This window comes from Cupressus sempervirens, chromosome 8 (assembly GCF_028749045.1).
Source record: "Cupressus sempervirens isolate cs-2001-9-10 chromosome 8, ASM2874904v1, whole genome shotgun sequence".
NCBI lineage: Eukaryota > Viridiplantae > Streptophyta > Pinopsida > Cupressales > Cupressaceae > Cupressus > Cupressus sempervirens.
This window is the reverse complement of record NC_143125.1, coordinates 789,845,992-789,865,293: the sequence shown is the minus strand read 5'-3', so window position 1 is coordinate 789,865,293 and position 19,302 is coordinate 789,845,992.

Below are 19,302 nucleotides of genomic sequence, written 5' to 3'. Positions count from 1 at the left end.
TCATTGGATTAACAAAAAAATTTACTATAATGTAAAGACCTATAAAGATCAGTGGATTTGATAGTAAATAAAGACCTATATAGATTAGTGGATTTGATAGGAAGCTCTCAATGTGTAGTAAAAAATCTCTTTGTTGTAAGCTCTTCTAGTTGGAAGCCCTTAGTGAGGAATCTCTCTTATATTATAAGAGTTTGGAGTTTTTCCATTTGGAGAATATTGTAATGAATTTCAAGTATTAATGGATGCTTTATGAAGCATTTTTTTCATCTCCTTGTCTCCATTTTGTTGTAGTCTTGGTTGTGAGTTGGTAAGGGTAGTGTGGCCCTACATCAGTGGTATTAGAGCAGGAGTTCCTGAGCATGCGAAAAGATTGCCGAACGTGAGGTAGTTTGCACCAAGACCTTGGGTTGGGTGAAGTTTGTGAAGAAGTTCATGATTGTGTAGAAAAATCATCGATTGTGAGGTAGTTTGCACGAGGTGCTGGTGTTGCACAAGATTTGTCTTATATAGACTTGATTATGGAGAAGAGAAATAAGAAGATGACTTTTGTGATTGGATGGATTCTAAGGATTCCTCGACTAGACAAAATAAGGGCAAGAAATCAAGAGGCATTGCTAGTTGATTTGCAGAAGCAAGTGAATGAATTAGAAGCTAAGTTGTAGAAACAAAGAGCATGATACTAGAAACAAGATGTTGATAATTCCTTGATGTGGAAAAGATAGAAGATCTAGTGGAGTATCAGACATGTGATACAAAAGAAGAGCAAGAGGATGAAGAGGAAATTATTTGCGAACCTAAAGTTGAAGAAGATGAAAGAAAAGAGGAATAGCATGAACATAACCAGATTTGTATGCCAAAAGCAGATGAAGGTGATTTGAAGACTAAAACAATGGAGGAAGAGTATAGTGCCTTAGTTTTAGATCAAGGAAGTGAATTTTTTACATGCATTATTGATGACATGAAAGAGGCAAGCAAAGATGATGATGTCAAATAGGTAAATTCTTATGAATCATGGGATGTTGTCTTTGAGGTGAGTTTGAAAGATATTGATAATTTTTTGCATGAGGATCTTGTTAGTCATGTGTGGTATGCAAAGGAAGATTGGTATGGTGTCGTTGGGTTTACTACAGGTGTGATTAATTCAACAAGATTGAATGAGGATGAGATTTATATGTGGATAGAGTTCATTGCAAAGGAGAAATTTTAGCAACAGACACTTGTTTCGACTAGGTGTTGGAAAAGAAGAAAGAAGGAAATATATCGGCACCGGATACTTGTTCCAGCTACTTCATTTTCTGAATCCATATTCACAAAATGTTTCCTACCATGGGAGTTAGATGCAGGAGCATCATGCATCAGAGAAAAAAATGTGGAAGATTTGCATGTTGGTTTTCTTGTCCCTATTGAGGTGGAAGCTTGTGGTGAAGATGAAGATGGTTGTATATCTTTCATTTGGCGTCAAAGTGTGGGACACACTTTTTTATCTACCAGGGGAGTCTGATGTAGGAGCATCTTGCATGGGAAAATTAAATTTTAAAAATTAAAAAAAATTAAAAAATTGGAGGAGAGAGAAAGTGACGAAAATAGAAAGAAAATAATAAAAAATTAGAAAAATAGGAAAAAAGGAGGAAAGAGGAATTTTTATTTTCAAGGTGCAAAGGTGGCATAAATAGGAAAATAAGGAAAATACTTGTCATTCCATTAATCGAGGTGTGTAGGTGGCATCTTAGAAGTTTGTGGAAAGTTCCTTAAATCATGCATTTAATATTTTTTGTGATCCATAAAGCAAATGTAATTTTCTAATTGGGCCACATGGTGGTACTTAGTTGTATTTAGGTGGAAATTCTAGAAGGTTGTGGATATTGTAGAAGGTTGTGGATATTCTAGAATGTTATGGATAAGTAATGCATAGGGTAGTAAGTGCCTATTTAAGGAAGGCTTATGTTCATTTGTAATCAAGCTCTTCGAATGTAATCTCTTGTAAGAAAACTCAAGAACTAGAAGTTTGGGAAGTAGAAGCTCTTTGAGTATAACCTCTTGCATGGGAAAAAAATATTTTTAAAAAATAAATAAATAAATAAGAAAATTTAAAAAATTGGAGGAGAGAGAAGGTGACGAAAATAGAAGGAAAAAAAATATAAGGGAAAAAGGAGAAAAGAGGAAGTTCTATTTTCAAGGTGCAAAGGTGGCATAAATAGAAAAATAAGAAAAATAGTTGTCATCCCATTAATCGAGGTGTGTAGGTGGAATCTTAGAAGTTTTTGGAAAGTTCCTTAAATCATACATTTAATATTTGTTGTGATCCATAAAGCAAATGTAATTTTCTAAGGGCCACATGGTGGTGCTTGGTTGTATTTTGGTGGAAATCCTAGAAGGTTGTGGATATTGTAGAAGGTTCTGGATATTCTAGAATGTTGTGGATAAATCATGCATTAGGTGTCAAGTGCCTATTTAAGGAAGGCTTATGTTCATTTGTAATCAAGCTCTTCGAATGTAATCTCTTGTAAGGAAGCTCTCAAGGTGTAGTGAACAAGCTCTTTTGTTGTAAGCTCTTCTAGTTGGAAGCCCTTAGTGAGGAAGCTCTCTTATATTATAAGAGTTTGGAGTTTTTTTCATTTGGAGAATATTGTAATGAATTTCAAATATTAATGGAAGCTTTATAAAGCAATTTTTGTCATCTCTTTGTCTCCTTCTTGTTGTGATTTTGGTTGTGCATTTGTAAGGGTGGTGTGGCCCTTCATCAAGGATGGAAGCTATTCCCAAGTTGATCATGACCCAAAAAGAAATAATGTACTTCTTGCTATAGATTGGTTGAAAAAAGATAAAGTTTTGACACAATAATGATTCGTCTTTAACACCATTCACTCATACATGGATAAAACAATAGATGGCTAATTTTAAGGAAAAAAGAATTCCATTAAAATATGAACTAATGAAAGATGTAGAAGAACCAAATGAGGAATCATGTGAACAACTCCCTAAATGTTCAAGAAAACAAGAAGAAGAGTGGAGGAGTGACAAGGAGTTACAAACAAGAGGAAGGGGATAGAGGACAAGGGGCCACCTCTAAAGAAGTAAAGTTCAAAAGGAAAGATGACTTCACAAGTTGTGATTGAATTAGATACAACAAGAAGTTCAAGTTTAAGTTACTCACCCTTATCTTCAAGTAAGAAAGAGACAATTCCCCCTCTAATGAAAGTAAAGAACTATTAGAATACATAATCCACTAATATAATTGGGGGGGGGGAATTTTATCCAACTATTGTCAAAAACATAACCATAAAAAAAATTAACCATGTAATTAATATAAACTAAAACCACAATAAGATACTCATACTTGATTAACACCATATATGTTAACTAGGGAAACCCTTGATAAGAGGGAAAACCCAAATGGGAATGGTTCCCACAAGATGATGTACTAATATAAATATTATTTGTTAGACGATAGACCATGTTAGGAGTCTATTAAAATATTCAATACATATGAGTCCCTATTAAGAGACTTTGAATCCCTATTAGGAGATTCCAACCCTATTAGGAGTTGTGGAAGGTAGCTGGACCCATTGACCAAAGAGCTTCAAGGTTAAGATCAGAGAACTCACTATCCAAATGATGTCTGCATTATTCCTTGTAGAATAGTAGAACTAAAATATACTTCCTTCCTCTATCCCTGTCCTATTAGCTAGACTTATACTCCTTTAGATCTTGTAACCAAATCTCATATTATGCATCCAATGATTCCTTGGATTTCTTACACACATTCAACAAGCATTTTTCTCCTTCTTGCACTACACACTGATACTTCACATTCTACTTGATCCTCTTAATCCAAGTCTCTTTACAAATAAGGAAAACAACTTTCCTTTATACCATATCTTTATAATAATTGCTTGAATCATCCTTGAGGCTTTCTCAATTAATTAAAATAAGATAATTAATTAATTCACAATTACAATAACACTGCCAATTCACAATCTATACAAAACTTTACATGTGTGAAATCATGTCTTGCACACACTCTGGCATCACCACATGATCATCCTCTATCACTATTATCTACGCATCACCTTTATTACATCTCATATGAAAGATACTGGTAGATCAACAGAACTTTGTTTTCCAAAGCTCTGTTCATGCATTGCTTCTAGTAAAATGAGTGAAACTTCCATACAACATCAAATCATTAGGAAAACCTTAGGAACATGTCCTCCACTACACAACATCTAAAACTTCCTTAGCTTTTGTGCATCTTAAGATTACTAAGTACTACTCTTCCAGTCTTAACAAATTACTACTTTGTTGACATCAATGAAAAATATAGTAATGAATGCAACATATCAATACTCTTCAATGCTTAAGATACTCCCCTAATGTAGTATCGTCAACACTCATGCTAAAAATCTACCCCTTTGGGATTGAATGCAATATAGATGAAAAACATCTAAATTCCAAGAATACCAAACTACACTCTATTGATGTCATCTTCTCAAATCCTCTTCATCAATCAGAAACCTTCTAGAATACTATACTATTCTTCTTCTTCTTTTGGGATTGGTAATAATTGTTTATAGTAAATAACTTAAAATACTTTCTGGCTGCATCTGCACACTTACACTTCCTTTTGCACACTTACATGAATATTTCTAAATCTCCCTAAAGAGATAATGCTCTCCCATTTCCATCACACTAGGTGCTCCTCTTCTCATTGCTTATGCACATTTACTCAATATGTTTTTCATGTAAAATCTCTCCCCCATTGACATCAATGTCAAAGGTGTCAATCACAATACCACTTGTTGTTAGAAATACAATAGAGAATTAAACTTGAATCAACACTTAAAACTTTCTACCTCTAAAACTATTCACCGCACATCCATCTCATAGTCTATGCATATAAACTAAAATACCAAATTAAACATATGCATCCATAGTATGAAAGTAAAATATTCAACACATGTATGACACAAGATATTTGGTTACCCAGAAACCATCCATGAGAAGTTAAAACTAGGGTGGGGATGGTATCCACAAATCTTCACTACTGTAGTAATAAAGTGCATCTAATGAAGGTTACAATATTTGACCATAAAACATGATCTACCCTATCAAAGGTCTTCACTGTTAAAGGCTTACAAGATTATTAGATCTTACCTTGTTAAAGGATTTAAACACCATGCTAAAAGTGTGTCTAGTAAAAGGACTTTAACTTATAATGAAGTAATCACCATGTCAGAGGATTTACAATAGCCTATTAAGACTACTTTGTTAAGAGATTCAACTAATTCACCTATTAGAATGTCTTAGCAATGATCCTTCAGTTAGCACTCTATTGTTGGATGTCAAATCACCTCTATACTAATGTGTACTTGATCCTTTTTTATCAAATGTATCTTTGTTGTCCTCTGATTCCTTTTCTCTATTCTCCTTTAACTAATTTTGCAATGTAACTCAATTGATAACACCTTAATCACCGTGAATGCTCTATTTGTACATGAAAACTCTCTTTAATTCTCCTTAGCATTCATTAGAAAGTTTGGGATTTTTCTTCCTTAAGAATACCTAGTTGACTTAGTGTTAGGTATGAATCAATGGTAGTGATTTACTCATATCGTCGCTTAAACTTTCCCTTTCCTTGATTGGATGTATGTAATGCATAGGGATTTACAATTAAGATTCATCCTTATCAACAAAGATCATAAACTAATCCTTAAGTCAACCAAAAATAGTTTACATAGAATTTTGTGCCATTACATACAACTATGTCAAAACTATGTAACTCGACACTTGAAGTCCCTAATGCTTGATATCAACTACAACTTTAATGTTGTAACTTGGCCTCTAAATGACTCAAAATCCACTGATCACTCAACATTTGAATATCTCAATACATATCATCTACTCGGCACTTGAGTGATCAACACTTACTAGTTACTAGGCTCACACTAAATATCTATCAATCAACATATACTATCTGACAACTTATGCTCGACATGTATTACTTGTTCGGAATGAACTAAGTAAATAACTTAAGTATATTATCACTCATATGTCAAAACCAATCTGAGATTAACAATATCCCCCTTTGACATGAGTGGAAAATTACTTGATCATGTATGAATAACCTTTAGTCTTTCAAGTATAACTTAGATAATATCCATATACATACAAAATTTCAAAACTTTAAAAAATTTGAAAAGCTTATGACTCATCAGTCATACCTCAAAATTCAAAAACTCCCCCTGAGTTGATTGTGTTGTTCTTCTCTAAACTGAAAATAATTCCTCCTACTGAGTAGATTTATATTGGCTAATCTATGTAATGCCCTAAAAAATATTATCTCCCCCATACCTATTATTTCTTTCTCTCATACCTTATTTCTCCCCCATTTTGAAACTAATGTAAAAGGGTTACACTTAGAGTGTGTTCATCCAAAAATGATTTGTGGACCTAAAGCATGATTTTCATTGCTACATCCTAATTATGACAAGCTACCTCCAATAATTTGATCTAGATGGCCAACTCAGCAACAAGGTAAATGAAGCCTTCATGGGTAGAAATATGTGGATAATTCTTCACGAGTGTTTTAGAGAAGGCTAGTTCCTTGTACAATATCTCCATATGTGGAGTTAGAATTGATTGGATGCGTATTCGTGTAGCCTTGATGTTTGCTTCATCTATGTGTAACACTACTAACTAACTTTGGGAGTTGAGGAGATTTCTGAAATGTTTCTCACTCTGTGCTAGAGATTTTTGTAGAGTTATACCAGATGATTGTATATTACTCTCCAAACTTAGAATATGATCTTGTGTGAAGACTGTGGGATTACACACTTTGGTGTACAAAGAGAATATTTTCTCCAATACCTTCTTTACACATTCTATTTTGGTTGCTAACTCAACCTGTGATAGTGCAATAACACATGATATCTTTTCATCGACCTTATGTTGGAACTTTATCTCAAGCCATTCGAGTAATTTTATATTTGAATCTAGGTCTATGTCATTTAGCTTCTCCACCAAGTTGGTTAACTGTTTAACTATTGGATTGATTTCCTCTAGATCTGGTAGACTAAATGCATCAATGAAAATGTCCTTGATATCTTGCAAGGCTTGCTTCTGCCTACGCTCTTTTCTGGGCAATTCTTGATTCTTTTTCCTTGCAAGAGCTTCCTGGAGTATGCCCATCTGCTCAATACTAATAGTTTCATATTCAAACTTGGGAAACTTGATCACTTCATCCAAGTTCACTTAACAAATGATGTGACTTCATCTACCTTAGATGTCCTAGCTTCAATACTTGACCTATGAAGAACATAACTAGGAGAAGTAGCAGTTTTTGGTAAAGTTACCAGTGTTTGTATTGCTAATTGCTCCTCAAGTTTGGTAGTCATACCTAGCTCTTCATTGTTATCCTTTTCTTTCTCTACATTAATAGATGAACCTTGCTCTTGTGTTATAGGTGCAAGAGTATCTACCTAACCTATTTGAACTTGTGTTCCTTCAATCTTCTCTATTTCATCTTTCTACTCTCCAACTATCTGACCCTTATCATGTTCACTTTCCTTTATAATGACTGAGACTAGAGTACTTTGTGCCAATGTACTAATGGTAGAAGTAGTTGGCTCCTTCCTTTGATATACCACAAGGGGTAATAGAGGTTGTATCATAGAAAATTGAGAAGGGGTTATAGGTGTAGATTGTTTTTTTACTTCCTCCCCTGTAGATACCTTGTCTTCTTCTCAATCTCATCAACACTCAGCAGCACAAGATTCTCATAAAGTTTGGCCTAGGTAGTGGATTCCACCAGTATCTTCTTCAAGTCATCCTCTATAAGGGGATTGATGTTCTGAGTGATAGTATCATAAACATCCTTTATCTTTACAACATCATTTTTTGTGTTCACTTTATGTGGAGGACTAACACTTGGCACTAATGTATCTGGTACACTATGTTCTGTTTGTTTCTTATCCTCAACTAGTGCCTATGTATCTACATTTATTTCAATATCTTCCTCTTATGTAATTCGCTCAGTATCAACTATGATTACCTCATTTACTTGTTGTTTCTCTTCTTTGTGCTCACCTACCTCAATAGGTGTCGGCATTATTGCCTTGGATGTTGTCAAACTATATAGTGATTTCCAAATCAAAGTGGTCTTTTGTACAACATCCTCAACCTTGTTCTACAATATGTTGAATGCCCTGTATTTTGGTGCAAATTTTCCAGTATGCTTCTTCAATGCCTTGGCCATTGTCTCTCTATCCAGTTCTGGCATCACTTTGGCAAGTGTAGTCTCTTTGATTTGTCTTTCTATATTTAGACTATATTGCCACTTTTTCTCAACTCTATCAAATAATTCCTTTGGTAGAGAGTTGGAAATCTCAATTGGAGTTTGTTTAAATGTTTCCATCATGGCATAAATTGACTCCTCTACTTGGTTCATGTCAACTTTTCCAAGTGTATCAAATTTAATATTTGTGAGACCAAATAAATCAACATTGTTCCTTATATTCTCACATATATTGTCTATATATGAAGAAGGACTGTGACATACCACTTGAAAATGGTTGTTGCCATTATATTCCATCTTCTCTTCATCAAATTCAATTGGAGCAACATATTTTCTCCCTGGTCTCTTCTTAGGCTCTTCTTCATTGCTAATTAGTCTAGCCATCTTCTCTTTTGGCTTGACTACTTATTGAGCCTTCTTTGTAATAGCCCTTGTGCTTTCTCTTGTATAGAGAACTGTAGGTTTAGGTTTTGCAACCTTCCCTGGTTTGCTAGCAGCTGGTGTCTTAGCATTCCTCTTCTTTTGAGTAGGTGCTTCATTGGCTTCTTCTCCCTTGACACCTTCTTCAATTTCCACTTCTTATGCTTGATCTTCTCCTTGACCTTGAGTTAAGGCCAATGGTTCTTGAGCTGGTATATCCTCTTCTTCTTCATCATCTTCCTCCTCCTCTTCTTCTTCATCTACTCCTTCACCAAATTTCTCTTTTAGATTCTTCACAATTATTTTCTTCTTCCTAATGACTAAGGTAGTCTTCAAATACATTGTTATCTTAGATTTGGTGACATCATAATTTCCAAAGGTAGTAGTCTTAGCATCTACATCTTCTGCAAGTAATGTTGTTATTGCTGCAGATGCTTCATCATCATTTATTTCATAGCCTAGTGGCCTTAGCCACCTTACCCTTGGAACAAAAAATTGAACATATATAAAATTAGTGTGAGCTAGAAAGAAAACATCATCACAATGTTTCTCAACTAGTGAAACTAGTATCCTCAATCTCTTCTTCATTGATTTTTTGAAGTCCTAAAAATAGCTTGTCATAACTGACTCAAAATTGTTCCCAAGTTGCTTAATAAACTCACTTATTTTCACTACAATAGATCTATTTTTTTTCTAGGAAACTTTTTCCAATGTGGGGGATGTGTTCTATACATAAAATAACACACATACAAGAATTGAGCCAAATTTACATTGTGCACTTTTGGTCTTCCTTATAGCTCCCAAGTTTTTTCACAATTGTTGCTTTGCAACTTAGCAAGGTCATAGGTGTGATCCTTCATGACTATCTTATAGCCCATGTCAACAACAATACATGGGACACTGTTGAACTTTCTTGATTGATAGAATTTATGTGTTATTATCCTCATTGCAAATGCAATTAGGGGATCTAAAATAGTATCAATTGTCATTCCTCATTTATTCTACACTACCCTTGTAATCTTCTCAATGAACTCTTTAGATTCACTTCTCATTATTTTAGGTTGATCAAGTGTTGGATACCTTGTTACTCTATGTACAATTTCTTGGTGATCTTCACTAGTCCATTATCCAACCATATAAAATTCTACTTAGGACCATCTTAATCCATTCAGTCTTGAAAACCTGTGGAAAATCTCAAGCATGGGTCAACCCTTTCCTCTCTACAATTTTGAATTCATCCTTCAATGCTCCATTTTTACATATTTTTCCATAGATTTCCCTAATTTCCATATCTCCTATGCTTCCAACCTTACATGTATAGCAACATCTTATGTCTTGAATCATCAAAACTCTTGGTGATATCATCGACAATGCACCAGATGGGTCCTATTTGTAAGTGATATTAGGTATGGCTCTAAAGTTTGGTTGTCTGATCTCATTACTTATCAATTGCCCATTCAAAACTTCTTTACCCTCTTTAACCTTAGTAGCTAAAGAACTAGATTCTATAATGTAAATTAGGTTTTACAAAAATTCAAACTGCGTAGCTTAGCACATGATAAATACCTTTATGAATTTGTTGTGATGGTGTTGAGTGACTATTGAATTTGACTTGCAAACACTAGTATAATCTCTTTTAATTTTTTTTTCACTCTTCATGCTCTTCTTCAAATTTAAATGATGTCAAATGAGTAGAAATTGATCATCTAGACCTCAGAATCTTGCATTTAATGCTTAGTGCTTACACAATTGTAAGCTCAGCTTCAATAAAGATTTCAACTTACTCAACTTCCATGAAGTTATCATTCCACTTGGCAACCACTATGAGTCTAGTTAACATTAACAACTTTGATAGCTCAGTATCAACTAACATTTCACTTGGCAACCATAGTGAAACTTTTCATGCTCTACAGTAACATAAAAACTAGCAAAACTTAAAGATTTCTTCTAGATTCTTAACAACACCTTGCATCTTTATTCATGCATATGTAATATTTTCATAACTAAATCCTTGGAACTGATGTATAGTATATCTTTTAGATATTAGTCCCACATACTTCTTGATTGTTTAATTGGAGGAGGTGTGATCACCTAACCCATTGGGTGAATTGATCCCTTTTGAACTTGATGTGTTGCCATCTTCCTTTCTCTTCCATGTGTTATTCATCTCATCTCTAACATTCTCAACATTTACCTTTCCTTTGCCTTTGTTGAACTTTCTGCTTGGTGCCTTTGACTTGACAATTTCTACTTATGTAACCAATTTTCAAATAGCTAAAACATGTGGTTTGACTCAACCATCTACTATAGTCGCTTTTGAAATGTGTTCTTATGCAATTTTTAGCAACACGTCCATAATCTTGATAGTAGTGACAACTATACCCTGTATTATAATCCTAATTATAAAAGTTTCCATTGTGCTTTACCTTTTTCTACTTGTTTGATGACCATTTAGGCTTGGATCTACACTCATATTCTCTATGTAGATACTTTTGATGGTTATAATAGTATCTTTCAAATCTTTGTGTGCTCATGGTCTTGATTCTACATTCATGTGCTTGATGAACTTGTTTGTTTCATTTATGGTATTGAGCCATGAACTTCTACTTAAGATTTTGATTTGCATTCTTGCTCCTGCAAACATTACTAGTATGACCTATCTTACCACAATTATGACAAGTAGCTTTGGAGTTCTTACCTTAGTTACTTCTTCCTTCACCACTTTTGGATGATTCCCCTTCTTCAGTACTAGTGTATCCCAATCTAGAAGTATCACTATTAGATATAGGAGATCTCATCAATTGTTCAAAGTACTTGATGGCTTCACTAAGTTTTTTGAAACTATCAGCAAACTCTTTTTCTCTTTTTGGATAATTTCTTAGTTGTTCATTTTTCAACTTCAGTGTTGTGATATCAATATCATTTTCATTCAATTCATGATTTGCAATCATCATTTGACCCAAAGTTTCCAATTATATGTTAGCAATCCTAGTTACTTCGGATATTTTCTCTTCTAGTCTACTAGTCAAAATCCTTTTGTCATCTTCAATCATGACTTTGTACTCTTTAACTTTCTGTTTCTTCTTGGTCACCTTACATAGCAATATTGGTCAGACTTCTTGTTCTCTCTTTATATCTATGACTTCTTTAGTTAGGATTCTATTTTTTTCCATCAGATCTACAACCATTGCATCAAATTCATTTTTGTTTCCATCAGTAAACAATTTAGTAGTCTCAATCTCTTGGTACTGTGTGTTATTCTCTTCAATAGAAATTTGCTTCCTTATCTTCAATGATATCTTCAAATCATTTCTTACTTCATTCAACTGATGTAAGGTAAGTTGTATTTCAATATTTTGATTCTCAATAGTCTTTCCCAATATGTAGACATCCATCTCCAAGATCTATCCTCAAAGATGCAAAGCTTTACTTTCAGAGAATTCAACTCTAATACCAATTTTTGGAAATACAATAGGAAATTAAACTCTAAGAGGGAGGGGAGGTGTAAATCAACACTTAAAACTTTCAACCTCTAAAAATATTCACCACACATCCATCTCACAATCTATGCATATACATTGAAACACCAAATTAAACATATACATCCATAGTATGAAGGTAGAATATTCAACACATGTATGACACAAGATATTTGGTTACTTAGAAATGATCCAATGAGAAGGTAAAATTGGGGTGGGGATGACACCCACAAATCTTCACTACTGTAGTAATAAAGTGTATCTAATGAAGGTTGCAATTTTTTACCATGAAACATGATTTACCCTATGAAAGATCTACACTATTAAAGGCTTACAAGATTGTTAGTTCTTACCTTATTAAAGGATTTAAACACCCTACTAAAAGTGTGTCTAGTAAAAGGACTTTAACTTACAATGAAGTAAGCACCATGTTAAAGGATTTACAATAGCCTATTAAGATTACTCTATTAAGGGATTTAACTGATTCACCTATTAGAATGTCTCAAAAATAATTTTTCAGTTAGCACTCTATTTCTTGATATTAAATCACCTCTATATTTATGTGTACTTGATACTTTTTGATAAGATGTATCTTTTTTGTCCTTTGGTTCCTTTCCTCTGCTCTCCTTTAACTAATTTTGCAATGTAACTCAATTCATAATACCTTAATCACCATGAATGCTTTGTTTGTACATGCAAACTCTCTTCAATTCTCCTTAGCATTTGTTAGAAAGTTTTGGGATTGTCTTCCTTAAGAAGACCTAGGTGACTTAGGGTAAGGTATGAATCAATGGCATTGATTCACCCATATTATTGCTTAAATCTTCCTTTTTTATGATTATATGCATGTAATGCATAGGGATTCACAATTAAGATTCTTCCATATCAACAAATATCGTAAATCAATCCTTAAGTTGGCTTTAAAATGGTTTACATAGAATTTTGTGCCATTAGAAATAACTATGTCAAAACTATGTAACTCAGCACTTGAAGTCCCTAATGCTCAGCATCAACTACAACTTCAATGTTGTAACTCAAGCTCTAAATGACTTAGAAATCACTAATCACTCAACACCTAAATAGCTTAACACATATCATCTACTCGACACTTGAGTGACTCAATACTTACTAGTTACTTGGCTCACACTAAATATCTATCACTCGACATATACTATCTAACAAATTATGCTCAGCATGTATTACTGGTTTGGCATAAACTAAGTAAATAACTTAAGTATGTTGTGACTCATATGTCAAAACCAATTTGAGATTAACACTTGTTACATACCAATTTCTAATCAGCTACTCAAATCATCAACCAATTCGAGTGTCCAAAGACACTATTCACTACCAAATACCCAAAGTCCTTCATGACTTAGTACATATCAAATACTCTCCCATATTGAAAGCATTAGCATCTAGTCCAATCTAACCATAGTGCTCTATACCACTTGATTGATGCACTCCTTGCATCAACTAATCTAAAGTAGGTAGGAGCATAACCCCTAGCATACCTCTTAGGTACTCAAAGGTATCTTTAGGAAAAGGCTTCATAAAGATATATTTAACATAATCTTTAGTGCTTACATACTCCAACCTTATTTCCTTCTCTACTACCTTTCCTCTCAAAACATGATACTTTATACATATGTGCTTCATCTTAGAATACAATACTATATTCTTTGACATACTTATAGTACTTGTGTTATCACACTAAATGATAACAAGTTCTATAAACTAAATTCTAATATCCTTCAACATTTGTTTCATCCACATAATTTGATTACAGTTATTTTCTGCTATAACATACTCTACCTCAGCTATACTCTGAGATATACAATCTTGTTTCTTGCTCAATCAAGAAACCAATCTTCCTTCAAGAAAGAATGCTCCACCACTGGTGCTCTTTCTATCATCTATACTACCTACCTAATCAACATCAATGTATGTGCACAAGGTGAAATCACTTGATTTATAATACCATATTCCATAATCAGATGTACCCTTCAAATATCTAAATATCATTTTTATTGCTGCATAATGATACTCTTTTGGATTAGTTTGAAATTGTAGATGCTCAAAAATGGTTCACATCTACGACATTCATCACTTCTTCATACTAATTTATCCCATTTTCTCATTCTACTAACTTTGATCTTTTGGCCAGATTGACCATATTTCGTCATTTGTATCCCCTTTCACATCAGTTTCATATCAACTTGAAACCATATCAAATCAACCTGAAATCACTCAAAATCAGTCCTAATCAACCTGAAACATATCAATCATCATTTATCTGCTCCTAGGCATTGTTGTGGCTTTTAGTGTCTTGGAAACCTATCAACTTATCAATCTTATCAATCTAACCTTAGTACTATCGTGGCTCTCAGTGCTAGGTCAAACTATCATTCACGTCATTCAATCTTTGACATTTTTGAGGCTTTCAATTTCGGATCATGGAATCATTTACCATTTTAATAATATTGACAGTGTCCATCGATGTTATTATGATCAAACCTTATTAATCAATTTCAATCCTATAGCATTTACAATGTCGGTTAAATGTTACATATCAATCAATTCATGTCATGTTTCCTTGGCATGTTATCAACTTCAATCAATCAATTTGACCATGGCTCTTGTCTACCTTTTCATCATCTTATTCCATATCCATCATTGTCACATTTTCGTCAAAGGATACGGTCGCATTCATTTAATCAATTTGGCCAATTATGTACTAATTTTCTCTATAGGATTAAATAACCCATAATTTAATCCTATTCTTTCTAATTATTCTTCCTAATTATCATCCTCAATTAATTAATTTTATTAATTAATTGGTTTATCATCTGCAAAACATGGAAATTCTTAATTTCCTAAGTTCCATTTTCCATCATTAATTCCATTTTCTACTAATTCTTATTTTGTGGAATAAGAGGATTTTTAATTCAAATATTCCATAAAATACTCCATCATCATTACACTTGGATATGACACCTTGTGGATTCTCCTTTGACACTTGGCTGAGATTTTTCATGATCAAATATTATTACCTCTTACGCATGTCTCTATTTGGCTTCTTTTTCATAGATTCTTGGCTTTAAGTGGGTTGAGGTGTCTTATGACGTGTCATAGATTCTCTTCCACATTTAGCCAAGTTTGACTTGCATGTGTCATAGAATCTCACAATTGGCATATTCTGTCATATGCATCATAGGAATCTCTTGCCACATCACACATCTATGGGTGACAAATCCAATGCCCTCACTTTGAGTGCTGATTATAAAATGAACACTCTTTCTCTCATTTTGGGCCCTTGAATCCTGGAATGCTTAAGTTTTTAAAATCCAAATCTTTGAATCTTTGAGTCTCTACTTCTTTGTATGTTGCATTCTCTCTCTCTCTCATAAAATCACACTTCAAGTAATCTCATGGCATGATCCACATCATAGGCTTTGGCTTCAACCTTGTGTGCACTATAGGCAACTTTGGAGCTACAATCATTTGGAGAAGAAACAAGAACATGGGAGCTACAAATGGAAAAGGGAGTTTTTAATTATGTTTGCTTTCTTTTGATTAGTTTGGATTTCATGGTAGGCTAGGGGGTGCTAATATATGTTGATTGAGTTTTTGATTTTCTCATAGTATGTTATGCATTTAACCCATCTTTTGGTCCTACATTTTGGTGAACCCAACGTGAACATGCATATCTAACTTGGGTTTTCTTGTTTTGTGCTTGTAGTGCAAGGAAGGAGCTCACTTGGAAGGGTATAAAAACAATTTTCTCTTCCCTTTCACACCTAGATTAATTAGGGGGTCCATTACAATTGTTATATGCTCTTGTTTCATGCATTCTATTAGCTTGATGTCCTAGGGCGCACTTAGGACCCCTAGGAGTATTTTTAGGAGCCCAGAAGCCACCAAAACCTCTTTCTATTATTTCTAACTTACCAACTACACCCAACTGGGCCCTAACTACATCATTGACATAGTCTACACTATTTGGGCACACTTGAGAGTGTAGTTTTGAAAATTTCAATTTTTGGGTCTTGTTTAGGCACCATTTCTCCACACTCTGCACTTGACTTCCCAACTGCACCCGAAAACTACCAATTGTGCCCAACTGGGCCCCAACTATGTCATTGATGTAGTTGACACTGTTTGGGTGCACTTGGGAGTGTTCTGAGCCATTTTGGCCTTCTGAGGTGCAATCTGCTCTATCAGATCACACCTAGGCTCACAATAAGCACATGCATCAATCAGAATCTGCATTTTAGGTTCCTCTCACTCTTTAGGACATATATTAGATGATTTTTGTGTTACTGATGGTCTATTTGTAGCATGTGGAAATCATGGGATGAAGATATGATCATAACAAACTACTGATGTGTGTGCTTTGTAGGACATTGTCAAAGTCTTTGTGTGTCTTTCAAAACTATGTGTGTGGATTTCCTAGATTAGATAACATTTTGTTTGGTGCTTCAAAAGAACCTTTTTCTTTTCTGCCTAGCGTGTCTATGGTGTTAGATCCCTAGGAGTTGCATTGGACGTATCCTCTCCCCTTTCCATTCATGGATCTTGGGTGTAAGAGAAATTAGTGTAACTTCTATAGGAGGCCTACCTTGGACCAAGATACTCGATATTGGGTATGCCAGGGGACAACCTCAGAGTGGTAATGGGCTAAAGCCAAGTCAACGTTCTAGCCACTATATAAAATTTGATTACAATGAAAGCTATGTCAGGGGTATTGCTGCATGATAGCTCTCCTCTAGTACCCTTGTGGTGCGTCAAACCTCAGTTCTCGAGGCTGGGAGACCTTTTGCAAAAGTTTATTATTTACTTGCCAAACGGAATGCCCTAACTAAAACCCATGTTTTAGTGGCCAAAATCCTTTCTATCCACTAGCTCAAGGGGTCTCCCATGCCCATGAAGACATCCTACATTCTCGTGGTCCTTAGTAGAGGCAACAGTCCCTTGGGAAGTCATGCCCCTTGGGAAGCAGATCTTGGTAGCCCCGAGAAGTGAGTGCGCTGTAAGGGGGAGCCTGTGGTGCCAAGATCCTAGGTTTTCCACTCTGGATAAGCATGGGTAAACTTCAGTTCAAGTAGGAATTCAGTGGATACACTCCTAAAACCCTAGGTTGTGGTGTGTTTGTTAACTTTTTACAACAACTATTCTTGTCTTAATGTGTCTTGCGTGTGTGTAAAACATAATCAAGATAAAATCCAAACTTTTAAATTTATACCTTGGATATCATTTGAACTTTACAAAACATCACACATTGCCAAAACATTTCAAACTTTATCAAACTTTCCAAAATTTGGTTCAACACACTCAAACCTTGGAAAACATGTTGACTTATGCTCCTAAATGTGCTTGGCAAAACATAGATCTCACACTTGCATAGACTTCACTTACATTCACCCTAGTATAGGCCTCATTCATGCATCATATAGACTTCATATTTCACCTTTTAGTTCTCATTTAGTATCTATTACCTTTCATATTCCATCCATTTAGGTTCAGTTCACTTTCCTTAGTTTTTTGCATTCCCATCTCAAAATCAGCACTTTGCATTCACCACCTTGCATCCTTGCATACCTATTCATCATCTTGACCACTTTATCTATCATTCCAAGTGTCCTAACCATAATTTTGAGCATTCATACTAGCCCTAACACTATCCTCTGCTATTTAGCTCTCTGTGACATCAATCTTGAAATCATAGCTTCTAGAATTGCCTCAGTTTTAGCCCAGTTTACCAACTACGCCCAGAAACTACCAACTATGCCCAACTGGGCTGCAACTATGTCATTGATGTAGTTTTCACTATCTGGGTGCACTTGGTGGTCCTAAGATCCAATTTTGGGTTCCAGATAACATTTTTGGGCTTCAACAGTGTCCTAGGTACCTAGTTAGCTCCCCTTGCACTAGCTTGCCCAGATCTGCATTCTACAGCACCTAATCTTCATCACCTTCACTTAAGACATCATTCTATATTTCATAACCTTCATTTTTCATCTCCCAACCCATCCTAACATCAACCCTAGCATCTTAGCTTCCTGGCATGTCAGTTTGGTAACCATACCCTTCAGAATCAGCAAACGTTCTTCCTAGCTTACCAACTGCGCCCAAAAACCACCAACTACACCCAAGCTGGCTCTAAGTGCATCAATGATGTAGTTGGTACTATTAGGGCACACTTGGAACTGTTAGGGTGCACTTGGGTACCTGCATGACCATTTTGGGCCTCCAAACTGCACTTTAGGACCCCAAAACTGCATCTAGGAGCCTCTAGACCTCCCTGTTTTGCACTTGACCCAAAACTGCATCTTGAATGCAAAATCCCCTTTTGCATCATAATAATTGTCCATATCACATATCCTCTCAGAATCACCATCATTTGAGTCCTCAAAATTTCATTTTGAACCCCCAAAACCTTTGAATTTAGTCAAAAATCTAGACAAAGTATAAGTCTTAGAGTATCTCCTAGTGTTGACGGATAATGGATCTTGACTAGTCTTTTTACCTCTTTGCTTATCATTTTCTTTGGTCAAAATCTGTCTATGTCTTGATATATTTGACCTTTTAATCTTTTATCAATTTGATCTTTTCATCTTTTTTCAGTTTTTGGTCAAGATCCAAAGTCCTTTATCACAAGGTTAAACTCTTAGGCAAAATACTTTCAAAAGGTTTTATCTAAGTTCAAAACTTTCCATATACCCTTGTCATAACATAATAATATCCCTAGCATCCCCAAACATTATTTTGACATACCCTATTGGTATATCCCCTTCATATTGCATTGATCAAAATCCTTAACATCATTTTCACTATCAAACCCTATCAAATTGTCCATCAACCAAATTACCTTCTTGAGCATTTACCCTCATTTTGCATGTCCCAAATGTCATTACGAACCCTAGAACATCATCCTTTTCATGATATACCTTGCATAGATCAACCTTTAGCATCATTAACAAGTCCAAAACATAACCCTAATTGTCATTTTGTGTACCTTAGAGTTATTTTCATCCCCTCTAGTCAAACTTCAAAACATTACCTTGCATTTGCATTTGCATAACATCCCTAGGACATTTGCACTTTGCA